The sequence below is a fragment of the Nuphar pumila genome, chromosome 11, assembly GCF_984573655.1.
Source record: "Nuphar pumila chromosome 11, dmNupPumi1.hap1.1, whole genome shotgun sequence".
NCBI lineage: Eukaryota > Viridiplantae > Streptophyta > Magnoliopsida > Nymphaeales > Nymphaeaceae > Nuphar > Nuphar pumila.
In genome coordinates this window covers 37,729,201-37,744,827 of record NC_143259.1, presented here as the reverse complement: position 1 = coordinate 37,744,827, position 15,627 = coordinate 37,729,201, and positions in this window count along the sequence as shown.

Below are 15,627 nucleotides of genomic sequence, written 5' to 3'. Positions count from 1 at the left end.
ATGAACCATCGGGTATCACAAATGTTCTCTTGGATGTTGCTGATGCTCTCTGCAAGGTAGGATTGATGGTTAGGCTTCTGAAGGAAGTTTGGTTGGAGGAAAATATTTGTTGAGAATTTTGGTAGACAATTGAAATAATATCCCATTACTAGGGATTGAGTCATCGCTGGAGTTACGACAATTGCGTTGCTATTCTTTGCAAAATAAACAACTGGAAGTATGCCTTGTTACCTAGGCGAGGTCGTCAAACCGAAGTGAAATGTAAAATAAAGGAATTTTATTGAGGGGGAAAAACATGATTTTATCAATAATACACTTGACAGAGGGGAGGGGGACAGACAATTTTCCACCACTCCGGATAATCAGAAGATACACGAGGACCAGGAAAAATAGTAAGACTGACAAAGGAATCTCAGCCATGTCTGGCAGAATGGTATGCTCCGGACCACTGATCTGATGCGAGATCGAATTCTGGCAGAACCCCGGCTAGTGGACGAATCTCTACGCGCTTCTGCCTCTGAGAGAATTGCCTGACACACCACTCTGGATGATAGTATGCGCAGAAGAATGGGCCAAGTAGCCTGAATCGCTTGCCATATGCATAAGTATATCTGGTTGGTGATTCCTGGCGATCAAAGTAGTCCCATACGACCTCTTCCTCCTGAAGGTTGTCGATCAAGAACCGGTATCGCGCAACTGGAAGAAGCTTTTCACCATTGTATCTGAAGGAACTGGCTCGGACTGGCACATGTCGGAGGAACCAAGACTGCAAGGCATAGGTGCACCCTTCGACTAGGATCGACTCTCCGAGTACGAAACGAGTCAACCCTCGGTATAGAAAAGCGAGTGCGGCCATGGCAATGGAGAGGCGGCTGGTTTGTCGACTTCCCCATCTCCTTAGAAGCTGGACTATTCTGATATCCATGTAATTTCGTCCATCTGGAAAGAAAGCTAATCCTACCGTGCACAGAACCATCGCGTGCTGGATTCTCTCTCGAACTGTCCTGGACAATGAGCTGACCTCTGCAAATGTTTCATACTGTTTGTAGATTTCGATCAGGTTCACGTATTCATTTCCATCTTCTTCGATCAGTGGCCAAGACTTACGCCCTATCATGCGAGCTACGGCATCCTTAGGGTCCAGACCCTTAACATTAATCAGAAACTGTTTCTCCAATGGATCTTCAGGCTGACCGGCTGGCTCGGGCAATCCCATAATCTCTGAAAATTCATCCATTAGTACTGTCATCTCGCCCCACGGGAACCAGAAGGTAGAAGTGCTCGGATTCCACCGCTCTGCTAGTGCATGAATCAAGTTGTTGTTGACTGTCTGCTTTCCCACTGCGGACGCCAGTTCCAATCCACACTCGTCCAGATGGTCCGGAAACATACGAGAAAAGTTCTTGAACCATGAATAGTACCACCGGGGAAAGAAGGATCTAGTGATGAGGACTCGATGTTCGGGAAGACTTTGTCGCACCTCGTAGGAGATGTGACCCTCTGGGAAGACTGAATCAAGCTGACTAGATGCCATCGGACTGGAAGACATGGAAATTGGAATAAGACTTGGAAAATACAGGAATTTTGAGGAAAATGCAGGCATGATAAAAATAAAGCAGGAAATTCGAGATCCAGAATATAGGAAAGATGGGAAATCACCTGGAGTTTTGAAGGAAATTAAGGGAAATTTGGAAAATCGTCCAGGGTTTGATGAAATATGGAAAATGAAGTATTTGGAAAATCGTCCAAAGTTTAAAACAGTACATGGACATAGATTGGGGAATTTTAAGAAAACCGTCCAGTATTTTTAGAAAATTGGGGAAAATATGGAAAATAAAAAGGAAATAACATATTCAATCAAATTCTGCATAAACAAGTATGCACAAACAGCATTCCCTAAAAGCTGACTCTAGATGCACAAATTTTAAAATAGCTGTAGGATCTTAATCCTAACTCTAAGTTTCAGATCAACTGTATTCAATCCAGTTATGCCTATATACTCAAGCCAAGGCTCGATGTACGTGGCATAAAATCAATTTCTCTGGTTCTAGGTTCAAGTTTTCCAACATCCTTGAGCACCTGCCGATATACGTTGGACTATGGCCCTTGGTACGTGGCAGGGGGGTTTTCACCCAAATAGGTGGCCCAGTTGTGAGGCTCTGTCCCGAACTATGGTTCTGGAAGAGAGCCCAGCAACGTGAAGACCGGGACAATATAGGTAGGGTGATTTTTGAAATATGAGCACATGCAAGAAAATAGAAGGCTCTAAGTCCTAAAGAGATAGATTTTTGAAATATTTGAAGAAGCAAGCATTGTTTTCATACAATTCCTAAATTAAGGAGTGTTGTATTAGACCTAAGTCTATGTGAGCATGAATAATTCTCCTCAATATGGTCCTACCAAACCATGCCTAGTCTATATGCATTCCATGTCAGCTGGATTCAGGTCTAGGCTCCTAGGTTCACATGATATCATAAAGCAAAGCTGACATTCCATGGAAATCGATTTTGACAATTTGAACTAAGTAGAGCATTAAATTGATCAGGCGAAGACAGGTCCCATCACGGTCGCCAAACCTGTTATCATCGCAAAAATTTTAACTTTTGCAAGTCAAACTGACCTTTGAAAAAAAATTTGAAAATAACTCGCCTCCGTTTTTAAAATGCGGGATAATTCCGAAGAATGGGACTCGTCTGTCGGTACGAGGTTCAACCGTTCCTGCCACCTTTAACAGGGGTAATTGAACCAAGGATCAATCTTATGCTTTACTCTATTCAACTTGTCTAAATCATATTCTAATTTCTAAATGCACAAAGAATCAGGCATGTGCTATGAATTTTCAGAAAATGCACATTTTGAAAACATGATGTTTGCTTTGAATGATTGAAATATTTAGAAAATGTAAATCTTGAAAAATCGTGAATTGGGATTTGAAATGTACTTCTGAGAGAAGTAAAAATCAATTTCTGAAGAAATGTAAGGATTTTGTGAAAATCGATTTTGAGAAATATGAAATAACTTTGGAAAACTTGATTTCTTTGAATTCAAACTTTGAAATTGAAAATATAACTTGGAAAATCGAATTTGAAACTTGGGAAATACTTGAAATATCATTGGCAAATCCATATTTTTGAGAAAATCGATTTTGAATAAGACTTAGGAAATTTTGAAGAATTTGATTCCTTTGACTTGGAATTTGAATTGGAATTGGAAAATTCATGAAATGAATGAATATGATTTTGAGGAATTGGGAAAAACTCTTTGTATTTTTGAGAAATGCAGTGCATTTTGAAATTAGCCTAAGAGTGTAGGCTGAATGTGGCTAATGTGAAGATCATAAATCTGAGTATCATTTGTATTCTGACTATGGCCATAAATACAAATTTTACCAAGTTTATAAACTTCATAGAAGCTAGTGCATGTGCCATTCATGTAGACCATGGTGAATTTGTAAAAATATGCATGAATCATCATCCATCACACATTAAAATTATAAACATAAACTATATGCAATGCTGCCTAAGCTAAGCAGGAAATGTAAATTCTTATTCCAAAGTTTAATTACATCACTATTGAAATTTAAATACATGAAAAATAAAGTCTTCAATGTACCTGCAAAACTAGAAAACTTGGTTAATGAATATATGTTGGCTTTTCTAGATTTATCCAACAATATCAGGAAATTGTTGGATTTTGCTAGATATAAGCCTTTTTGCAATGATTCCCTTATATCAAAATGATAAAATATGAAGAAATAATAAAGGTAAAATATGAAATTTCGAAATTGGGGTCAAAATAACCAAAATACCCCTAATAACAAGACTATGGCCTTGAAATTAGGGTTTTTAGAAAGATATTTTGATAAAATGCAAGTTTTGAAATTTGAATGGAATAAACTAAGCTAAATATGATGTGACATGCTTAAAAATATGAAATTAGGGTTAGGAATTTCGAAATTTAGGTCAAATGACCAAATTGCCCCCGATAACAAAACTATGGCCTTGAAATCAGGGTTTTCAGAAAGAGATTTTGGTAAAAATTTGGGTTTTATGACCTAAATGAAATCAAATAACTACAAAATTAAACCTAAAGTATCCTAAGATGCTTATGAACATAATTACACCCTAAAAATATATGCTTATGCACGAAAATCCAATAATATCACAAAAACTGTGATTTTAGCAGTGTTTTTGGATCTTTCAAGAACTCAGTTTTGCAATTTGCTTAATTCAGCCATCAAATGGATTCTAAAATCCATAAAAATTGGTACCTGAACTTTTTATAACCCTAATGTCGAATTGAAATTATAAAAATAATTTTTTGACATTAAATTAATCCGAAAATTGCATTAAACCCTAAAAATATGCTATTTTTGACCTAATTCACCAACCAGTTTCAATCCAAGACCTGAACCAGGGGACAAATCTCCATGGAAATTTATGAAATTTTACAGAGACTAACTAAGAAGAAGAACAGAGATTTCCCAATTTACAGATCGGAAAAAGCATCTCCGGTTAGGGAGAAACCCTTCCGGCAATCTGAGCTAAAATATATCACTTTTAACAGGGATTAAAACGGCTACTTCAGATTGAAAATACAGGAATAAATAGCAATCCTAAACAAAAAATTCTGAAATTTTAGTGGTGAACAGTAGACAAAAAAATAATAATACTCACTTTTTACAGATCATGAATCAGATCTGTGGTTTGGGATTTATGGCTAACACGAGTCTGATTAGGGTTTTGGTAAACCCTAACGAGTTTTAAATTTAAAAACAGATTCTCTGAAATAGGAAAACTACTAAACAGTAATCAAAAAATCTGAAAATTTCACATCAGACAGATCTACTCAATGTGAATCCATAGCACTTTATAGATCTAAAATTGGATATAAGATGAGAGAAATATCATAACAGCAAGTTACCTTCTTGATTTTAACCACGATTTTAAAACTTTAAAAACCCGATTTGATGTCTGATTTTTTTGACAGGGTTCCCGAGATCCAAAACCTCTGATTTTTCTACAGTAACTCAATAACTCATGCATTCATCACATATAAAAAAATCAGAAATAAACAATGAGTACTTCAATCCGAAATAACATTATCTTTACTGTTCTAAACCTAAAACACACAGAAATGTAAGAAACTTGACAAACCATGCATTAACTAATGTAAATCAATAAAATAAACCATAAAACAGTAAATAAAAATTATTTCTATGCTATAGAACGTAAAACAAACTTGAATAAACCATGAAAATAAAATAAAAACAGGGAATCAATGGCTGAAATTTGATATCACCTTTAAAACATAGATTTAACCCATTAAAAGGGTAAATCATATATTTTATTGATTAATAATGTAAAGAATCATATTAAAATCAATTCTAATGGATTAAAATCCCTGTAAATCATCCAAAACAGGGTTAGATCACCTTCTTGGATCGTTCTTGCTGATTCTTGATGGTTCTTGAGGTTGAATCCATGGTTTAATCCATGAAGGTGATGGTACCAATGGCTAAATCATGCTTAAAACAATGAAAAATATTAAATAAAAACTAAAAATTAGAGAAAATAATTACCTTGAGGTTGCTGCAATGGAGGAAGGACTGAATAGGAGAGAGAAGCTCCAAGAATCCAATAGGAGAGAGATGGAAAAATCGACCCCCCTTATGCATCTATTTATAATAAAAAATTAGGTTTAAAAATTGACAATTTTGAAAATTTTGGATTCTAAAGGGGGGGGCGATTTTTGGGTGAAGTTACCTATATGCCCTTGACCTAAATTATCCTAATTAATCCCTAATTAACCCCTAGCTAAACCTAAGAATCCCCCAAATGTGGCGCCACTTGGCGTTTTTCTACATTGGGTTTTTAAAACACCTTTAAAAACCTTTAAAAACACTAGTTTTAAAAACTAACTTTCAAAAATGAGTTTTTCAAAATGGTTTTGACTCTTCTAAACCTCTAACACTAACCAAGACATCAACTAACCCTAGTCTAGCCCTGACTGACTCGAATATGGCACCACCCCGAGTGGGCCCTACTTGAGTTTTTTACAAAAAGATGATTTTGACACTTGAAATTGAAGGAGTTTTCAAAAGGATTTTCAAAAGTAATCTTAAAATTAGGATTTTTGAAATGGCATAAGGTTCTAACTGAATTAGAATTCCTCTGGATATGGTGCCAACTGAGTGGGTCCACATCGAGTTTTAGAAATTTTGAAATAAACACTGAAAATGGCTTTGAAAAGGGGTTAAAATCGATATTTGAAATTCAAGATCTTTGAAAATAGGGTCTCAAGCGAACTGGAACTCCGGGTTAGAGTCTTGAACTCTTAGGAATCTGAGATTTTAGATTTTAAAAGCCAAATGAAAGAATTTTCAAAAGATTTTATCAAGAAATGATGAAATAAGTCAGAAAACACAGTCAGGGTTAGACTCCTAACTCGACCGAACTCTAAAATAGAATCCTGAACTAACTGGACTATGTAAAATGACCTAAATTTTGAAAATAATCAAAAAAGATTGAAAATGGAAGTAAAACAGACTTAAAAACCAGACTCCTGACCGGATTAGGACTCTGAGACAGAGTCCTGATCGAACTGAAACTTTCAAAAATTTGAGAAATTTGATGAATAGAGGAATTCAGAAGCGACACCACCTCAATGGGTCTCATCTGTGAATTGAAATCGATTAAAATTTGAATTTGAAATGAATCCAGATTGTTTTCTGAGAAAATATTTCGAAATATAAAGTCCTGGGGTTGGAAAATGACAGAGTATTGAATAAAAACCCAGGTTTTGAAATTGATTTTGAAATAAAGCTTTAAAATTCAAATCTGGATTGAATGTTTTGAAATAGGAGTGTTGGATCTCGAAAATGCTATGTAATGCTATGCAGAATACATGCAATGATCTGTAATGACTTATGAAATGGACAAACACTGGATGAGGGTGAAAATTTGGGGTGTTTACAAGCCTTCACAAACCTTCTCCAGAACCTTCCTCCTCCATGTGCGACCTCCTCGACCACCGTTGATCTTCAACGAACACCTCTTCCTCTCTCCATCGCCCTCCATCTTCCGAAGCCTTCCTCCGCCATCGAAGCCTAACGGCACCCTCCTCCTCCAGCCGCTCATCTTCAACAAACATCCCTCTCGATCCTTCCTTCCCTCCCTTTAAAAAGATCACGCATGTCTCTCCTCAAGCCATCCAGCTTCTACCTCTCCATGTGCTTCTTCTCCTTCGACGATCATATTCACCCCTCCATCTCGACACTTATTTTTCCTCTGCTTCTTTCTTCTTTCTCCCCTTTTCCTCTTCTTCTTTCTCTTCTGATTTCTCTGGTTTTTCACTCATTTGGCTGAAGGAAGCCGATCATCCTGGCAGCAAGACTACGTCTCCTTCTTCTTCGTTAAATCCCACAGCAAAGCTCTCAGTTGCCCCCTCTTGATTCCTCGGAATTGGCCAAAGCAAGGTGATTATCCCTGCAGCGAGACCACAAATTTATCTTTTGATCGACCGAAGGGTCTTCAGCTCCGGCAATACAAGCCAACCAGGTAAGAATTTCTTCTCCCTTTGATTTTGATCCTTCCTTTTGATTTTCTTGCTTTATACCCATTAACGCACCATGAATGGCATTGGGTTGCCTGTAGCAATCCCAATACATCTCTGTGCCACAACAAATGGAATTCTATGTTCGAACATATTTTCGTTTCTCTTCTTCTTTCTTTTCTCTTTATTTTATTTCTTTTTAATTTGTTGTTTTATTCCGATTTGTAGTCAATCTATCTCTAATTTTCATTCGTTGTTCCTTGTTTACATTGGAATCTCTCCTCTTCATCCGGTTTATCTCGATTTTGTTTGCTTCTTTATCCTCATGTTCTGTGGTGAGCTTCTTCTTGTCTTTCTTCTATTTTAGTTAGAGGACAATCACCCAGATCCACTCGGATCTATTACGATTTCCTCCCTATGGTTATCTGTCAAACCAGTTTCCCTCTATGTTTTGCTATTTAATTTAAATCTTGCATTCTGGTTTATGATTGAATTTTTATTTTTGTTGCACTTATCGTAGTTTCCATTTTTTCATTTAATTATTATTTTCCTTTTGCTGATTCTGGTTCACTGATTGTCGTCAAGAGATCACCTCGTGTTCAACTGTGAAATTTAATACCAGTGATCCATTATAGCAGTTAGTAATCTGGGTTTGCTGAACAAACGGTTCTGCGCCAATTTACATTTGATCTCGCTCAAACCTTCATAAGCAGTCAAAAAAAAAAGGGAAACAAATAAATCTCAGTTGTTGAGGACGATTTCACTCATAATGGCTCAGATATACCCCAATTTGTTGTAAGAGCCGTTTCATTGATGGTGAGTTCCCCTGTTAATGCCCATGCCTGTGCAATATTACTGGAACACATATATTCCTGTATTTCTCTGTTCATAGCTTGTCTTAAACTCCTTTAGTTTATGCAGTTTAATCATCCCATATATGTATATCGTGAACCACTGTACTTTCTAACTCACATTCCATTTATTGTTCTATGTTCACATCTGATCATCCCTCCCCTAATTGCATTTCGTGATTTTCTTTATCTAGCTATCCTCTGTTTCATTAAAATTTCATGAAGGTTTTCTCCTTTCCACAAGCGTTGATCCCCTCTCCCTGTGTGTTAGTTTCCCCTTTGTCACTGCCCCTGTACATCGTGTTGTTGTGGCAGCGGTACACACATCATCGAAAAACCCTTGAAATGCCCTCAGTCTGTGCCTTCATCATGTTGATTTTCTGTACATCCCCATTTATACTCCTGAATTCCGATAGGAGTTCATTGCACTTACGTTGTAATGTCTGCTGACATCTGCGTCAATCACATCTTCATTTCCTGGTTAATACTTCCCACATTCCTTCTTTTTATTTCTTCAGATCCATTTCTGAGTTGCTTTGATTTACATATACTTGATCATATCAAATTTGATGTCGGATGATATCTCTTTAGACCTTTTTTTTCTTTTCTCTATTATTTTTTTTTTATCTTTATTTCCTTTGAAGCTTCAATTTACTGTTTATCGTTGTAAATCCCTTTTGATTTGTTGCTAATTTTATGCATCATCATCATTTTTTGTAATGCTGTATTAACTTTCTGCAATTTTCCTTTTATGAATGATGTATAGCAAATTTTTTTTTACCACCATTGTTCCATCAGATTAAATGTTGATCTTTGTGGCATTCATTACTTTTCATTACATAGTTCTGTCTAACTATTTTATATATTGTATAGAATTCAAGTTCTATGAGGCCGGTTTGCCTCTACCTTGTCACCCTTACGTGTAATCACAAACAAGTTACATCAATAAGATATTAAAGCCCTTGAGTTGAACGAATCCATTCTGCATAACTAGTCAATTTTAACCCCTCAAGCTCTGCTAAGGATCGACAAGGGGCTGTATTTTAAATCTGGGTCGAATTCATTGTATTTTCAGCAATCTATGTCATCTGTATCAATGTTTACTCGGCCCATAATCGGTGTTTCTGTGAAACTGGATTTTTGTTCTCTCTATTTTTGTTTCCTTTATTTCATTATACTAGTTAGGTTATTCTGGATCATCAAACATCTTTGAAGTCATATCCTACCCTTTTTAGCACATAGATTTTTCTGTATTGCTATGGACTGCCCGAGATCCCTGTACCTGTGCTAAATTTTTTTTTATGAAAATATTGGTTGTGAGCATTCTTTTCTTATGTTGTTTGAGGTAAAGTGACTGGACCAGTGACTTAGAATATGAGGCTCTGGGTCTTCCAAAAAAAATCAATGCTAAGCAAGGTACCTTTATGTTTGCAGAAACCTATGTAACTAAATCAGATTCATCCATATGTAGTGTTGGAGTCTCCGTCTTTACACAGTTTATGTCTTACATTGACTATATTTCTGTGTTGCATGTGTTAGTTTACCTTCATTGCACCTACTGCGTATCTTACACTTGTATATTACACAGCTACCTATACACCTCTTGGGTTGCTGTGATTTCTTGCAAAATCCCTTCTCCAGCATCTTACTTTCCCTACATCATAACAACATTGCTTACACTTGCACAGTCACTACTGTCATTACCACATGTTCCCTGTCACATTATACTCCTCTTCAACACAGCCCATGATCAATTACCTCTTCATCTGCATACACTCACAGGTATCCAATCCATTACACCACTCGTGTGACATGCCTCTTCACTACCCTATACAGCTCACTTATCTGTTATAATTGCAGCAATAATCACTTCACCTCACTATGGTACATTCAATATAGTTGCTGATTATGTTGAGGCACCCTACAGCACCTGTCATCATAAATCAACATCCACAATCATTACATTTGCACTCCCTTCCACATCACTACCCATCTACTATACCATCTTCATCTTTATACCTCATCATTTCAGATGTCCTCAACTACCTACAATCACCACTTCCACTCTTCAAACCCAGTTGGACCCGTTGCTCTTACAGTATCCGTATATCCTCTGTTCTACTCGCTGCAATTGCAGCAACACCAACACTTCATCACACACTGCTCCACTTCATCCAGCTACTAACATCATGCTCATGGCCAATTACGCTTGCATCGGCCACTTTGCCTTATACAACACAACCTCACTGTTGTAGCTGCATCCTTACCACTCTGCATCCTCCAACACAGCCACCTACCACTGTGTTGAACCTTGTTGTAGCCAGCTGCCTTTCCCGCACCACTACTTCACCAAGTCACCAACAGCATAGCTCCATTGAACCCCACGGTGGCTCCAAGTTTTCTGCAAATCCAACTATTCATCCAGCCTTCATTTACAACCCCTCTTTTTCCCAAAATTTTTTGTATTCTTCACTGCTGCCTATTATACCCATTGTCATTGTTGTTCCAGCATCCACCTTGCACCAAATTCCATTTAACTCTTATCATTTCCAGCCACCATCTGTATTAAACACCATATCTTAGCACCTATTACCAATATCCATTTATCACCTTCATCATCATTTTATAACCTCACCTTCACAGCCATATCTGCAATCATAATCACAGCACCACCTGCACTACTTACAACAGCAGCTTGTTGTGCCCTCCATTCTATTCCATCTATGCAGCATTTTGCCATTGTATTCCACCTCCCTTCTCTGATTTGCTTCCAGCATATGTTACACCCACACCTTATACTTCCTTTCACCTGTTACAGCTACAGCTACAACTATTAAACTTCTGTAGTCATCATCAAAAACGCACTTGCATTTCACCATGAATTGGTTACCAGCTAACATGTCATCATTTAGTGTATAGAAGCATGTTCCGACCTATGTTTTCTCGCAAGTTCAAGGCTTCGTATATGCCTTTTAACTGATTAAACTTAGGATATCATATACATCTCACACGTCTGTTAGGGGTTTTATATATAATCATCATTCATATGCTTTTCATTGTTTTTTGGATCGTATACTAACCATGTTTTCGCAGGGATACATGGAAGAGGTTGCTCTTCCTTTTAGTTTAAAGAATTTTTTACTTTAATTCTAATATTGCAATAGCTAGATTGTAACAAGAAATTTACATTTCTTACATTAGAGTAGAAATGTATGGGCATATAGATATTATACATTATTTGTTCCATGTCATATCATTCTTTTATCTGCAAAATTCCACAAATGGGCACACGAATGGCACGTGCACCATTTCATAAAAGGCGATTAATCCTAAGTTGATGATTTACATCAATGGCCATAGTCAGGATGTAAACAAAACTTAGGATTTTCATCTTTTATGAAATAACATTGATCCACACCGGATTTCTTTCTAAAATCATCATATTTTTAAATATTTTCTTCTTTTATCAGAGTTTAACTTTAAATTAACTCAATACATATATCAATGGCCATAGTTAGGATATATTGAGAATTAATTTTATTTTAAACTCTATAAAAGCACCAAAATGTGTTTTTACCTGAATTTAAATATAGATTATTATATAATACATTTAATGACCATAGTCAAGGATGTATTATATCTTCAATCTTATTTTAATTCATTTAAAGAATAAAATAAGGTTTTCGAATCCAATTTCCAAATTCTTTAAATTCATTCATCATATAAGATAGAGCAGCATCATATTTTTAAAAAAAAATCAAAATCCAAGTAATCTCAAATATCTTTCTTCAATCTCTATTTTAATTCATTCTTCTAACTCATTTCAAAGATTTAAATTTCAATTTCAAAATCCAATTTGACTTTGAAATTTCAAAATTCAATCTTTATATTCTTGATTCATTTCAAATTCAAGCTCCAAATTCAAAATCCAATTTGACTTTGAAATCCATTTGTATATTCAAAATTCAATTCTCAAATCAACTTTGAAATTCCAAGTTCATTTTCGAGATTCAAATTCAAATTCAAAACTTCAAAGTTCAATTTAATTTTGAAGTTTCTGATTTATCTTCTTATCTTCAGATTCAAAATCCAAATTTGAGATTGATTCTGAGTCTCAAAACTTGATCCTTCTTAAAATTCAATCTGGGTTTTCAAAAAACCCAGATCCATCTTCGAAAGTCCCATTTAGACTTTCAAAATCCAAATCCATTTTAGGATCCAGAATTCAATTTCCACTTTGGATCTCAGATTTTAGATCCAAATCCATTTTAGGATCCAGAATCCAACTTCATCTTGGATCTCAGACTTCAGATCCAAAAACCCGTTTTAGGATCCAGAATCCAATTTCATCTTGGATCTCAGACTTTAGATCCAAATTTCATTTTAGGATCCAGATCCAAATTCCATTTTAGGATCCAGAATCCAATTCCATCTTGGATCTCAGACTTCATATCCAAAATCCATTTTAGGATCTGGAATCCAATTCCATCTTGGATCTTAGACTTCAGATCCAAATTCCATTTTAGGATCCAGAATCCAATTCCATCTTGGATCTCAGACTTCCGATCTAAATCTCATTTAAGATCCAAAACTCAAATTTCATTTCAAATCCCAGATCTATTTCCATCTCAGATATCAGATCAAGGTTCCATTTCAAATCTAAACTCATCTTCTATTCTCAAAACCAATTTCAAATTTATTTCTCAAGTCTAAATTCGAATTCCTATATCGAATTCAAAATCGATCCTTGAAAATCGATTATGATTCAAAGTCCATCATGACTTTGAAAACCTCAATTCTAAATTCCTCTTTCCATAGATTTATCTCTCCTAAATCCAAGTTCAAAGTTCAAGTTTAAAGTCAATTTCTGACTTTAAAAATTCCTTTCCTTTCCTTTTATCTCATCTTCAAATCATTCTTTTCAAATTCAAAGATTTATTTTTCCAACTCTGATTATTTCGAAAACTTAGAACTTCAAATTAATTTTCCTGATCTATCTCAAGTTCTAAGTCAGATTCAACCATTTTTTCACTCCACTATCAAGTCCATCTCAGGAAAAACTTAGAAATTTTTAAATCATCTTTTTCAAAAGAGCATACATCTTCGCATTGCACAAGCATGATTCTTTATGCATTCTTAGACTTAAAATAAATTCTTAGATAATCTTAAGGCAAAGCAAAAGGCATAAATTCGATCATTGGTTTGATTACCCCTGGTAAAGGCGTCAGGAACGGTCGAACCTCGTACCGACGAGCGAATCCCGTCTCCCAATTTTCCCGCAAATATTTCAAAATGGAGGCGAGTAATCTTTTCAAAAATTAAGGTCAAGTGAGACCTTCGCAAAAGAGTTCCTCTCTCTCTTCTTTTCTTTTCTCTTCTCTTCTCTCTTCTTTTTCTGTCTTTTATTTTTCTCCCTTCAAAAAGGAGGAAAATAGAGGTTAGAAAAGAAAAAGAGAAGGAAGAGAGAGAAAATACTAAGAGAGGAAAATTTTTGCAATGATCACAATGACCTTTTTGCCTCTGGCCCCATTTTCTGAGAAAATAAAAGCAATTTCAAAGCCAAAATTCAGTTATTCTTCAGATTTTCTGAAATAAATTCTATGTTGATGTATCCAACTTGATTTCGGATCTGGATCCAGTGTCAAAACCCAAATCTGAGCCTCGTTATCCAAATTTTCAAATTAAAATTTTAAAATATCAAAAGTAAATTTTGAAAAGCTCATACAGTCCATCTGGTATCCTGTTGGATCCATAACCCTGTATTTCTCAATTCGAGGTTTTAAACCTCGAATATTTCCTAAAAAACTGGATATAAACCCATTTTCTAAAGAAATTTCCCTGAAATAACCTTGAATTCTCAGAAAAACTCTCTTTCGTAAATATTTCGCAAAAATACAAAAAAAATAGTTTTTAATCTTTGTTTTCTCGTAAAATTTTAGAATTTTATTCCAAAAATACAAAAAATAGAAAAACAATACAAAACCAAAAGAATTGGAAAAACTATGCAAAAAATGAATGGTTTTAAGATTTTTAAAATTTGTTTTGCTAAAAACCTCATTTGAGAAAACCACTTTATAAAAAGTTTTTTTTTCAAAAGGACCTCCTTTTTGAAAAAGGAAAATTTTGCAACGGTCTCGCTCTGGCACGCTCTCTCGCCTCAGCCATTGATCATTAATTGCCTTCTTCCAGAATCCTCCTATTCCCCTTTAAAAGGAGGGACGCAGGAAACTCCAGGGATCATCCATTTTTCTTCACATCATCCATCATCGTTAGGCATTTTTTTTTATATCCAAGATCCATTTTCCATCCCGACCTCCACACAGTATCTCCTCTACAGGAGTCTAAAGGAAATCAATCTCACCATAATTGGAAGTAAGCGCCTCATCCACTTCTTTCTTCTTCTTTTTCATCGCTCATTTCTTTTTCGTTACTGCATTTCTCTTTTGTTTTGTTTCATTCCCCTTTCTTTCTCTTTTCAACATTTTCCCCTCTATGTTTTATTTCGTGTCCATTGATGCACACTTTGTAACATCAGCTTATAGATAACAAACTGAGTTACAAATAAGCAAAATCAAAGGGGAACAATCCTGTTCCAACATTCTTTTCACATTTTTTGTTTCTTTTACGATTTCATTTTGTTGAGTTCAGAATATCGGATTCAGTAATTTATGTTTATGCTAATCCCAGTTCAACCTGTCAACTGATCCTTAGTTTTATTTTTTTCTTCTTTCTTTCGTTTTGATTAATTACCTTTTTTTCTTACATCTCTCATGCTTATACCTGATTTTCACTTGTTACCTTGATTCTCTGATTGCGTCAGAATCTGAATCCCATCGCTATGGATCGACTGGGACTTCGATTCTTGAGTTTGTATTTTACTATTTCTATGGGTCGTAATCAGCTATGTATATAGGTGAATTATTTTTTTTACATCCTTAGTATACATTTTCGTCTTTTGTTCGTAATACCTTATCTCTTTTAATCGTATCTGGGTGTCATTTGGTATGCATTACTAGTCAGCATCATCTTGTTCCTTTGGTTTCGTTTATCCATTTTCCAGTGCTTTTCTTTTTTTTATGTTTTTCTCATTCATGATATGGATCTGTATCTTTTGGCTATTGTTAATTCGCTTGTATCCTTTTCCGTCATTTTGTATATATTCTTTTACTATAATATCATAGCATCCCAATCCTGGCACCATGATCGTATGGATTTTATGTAA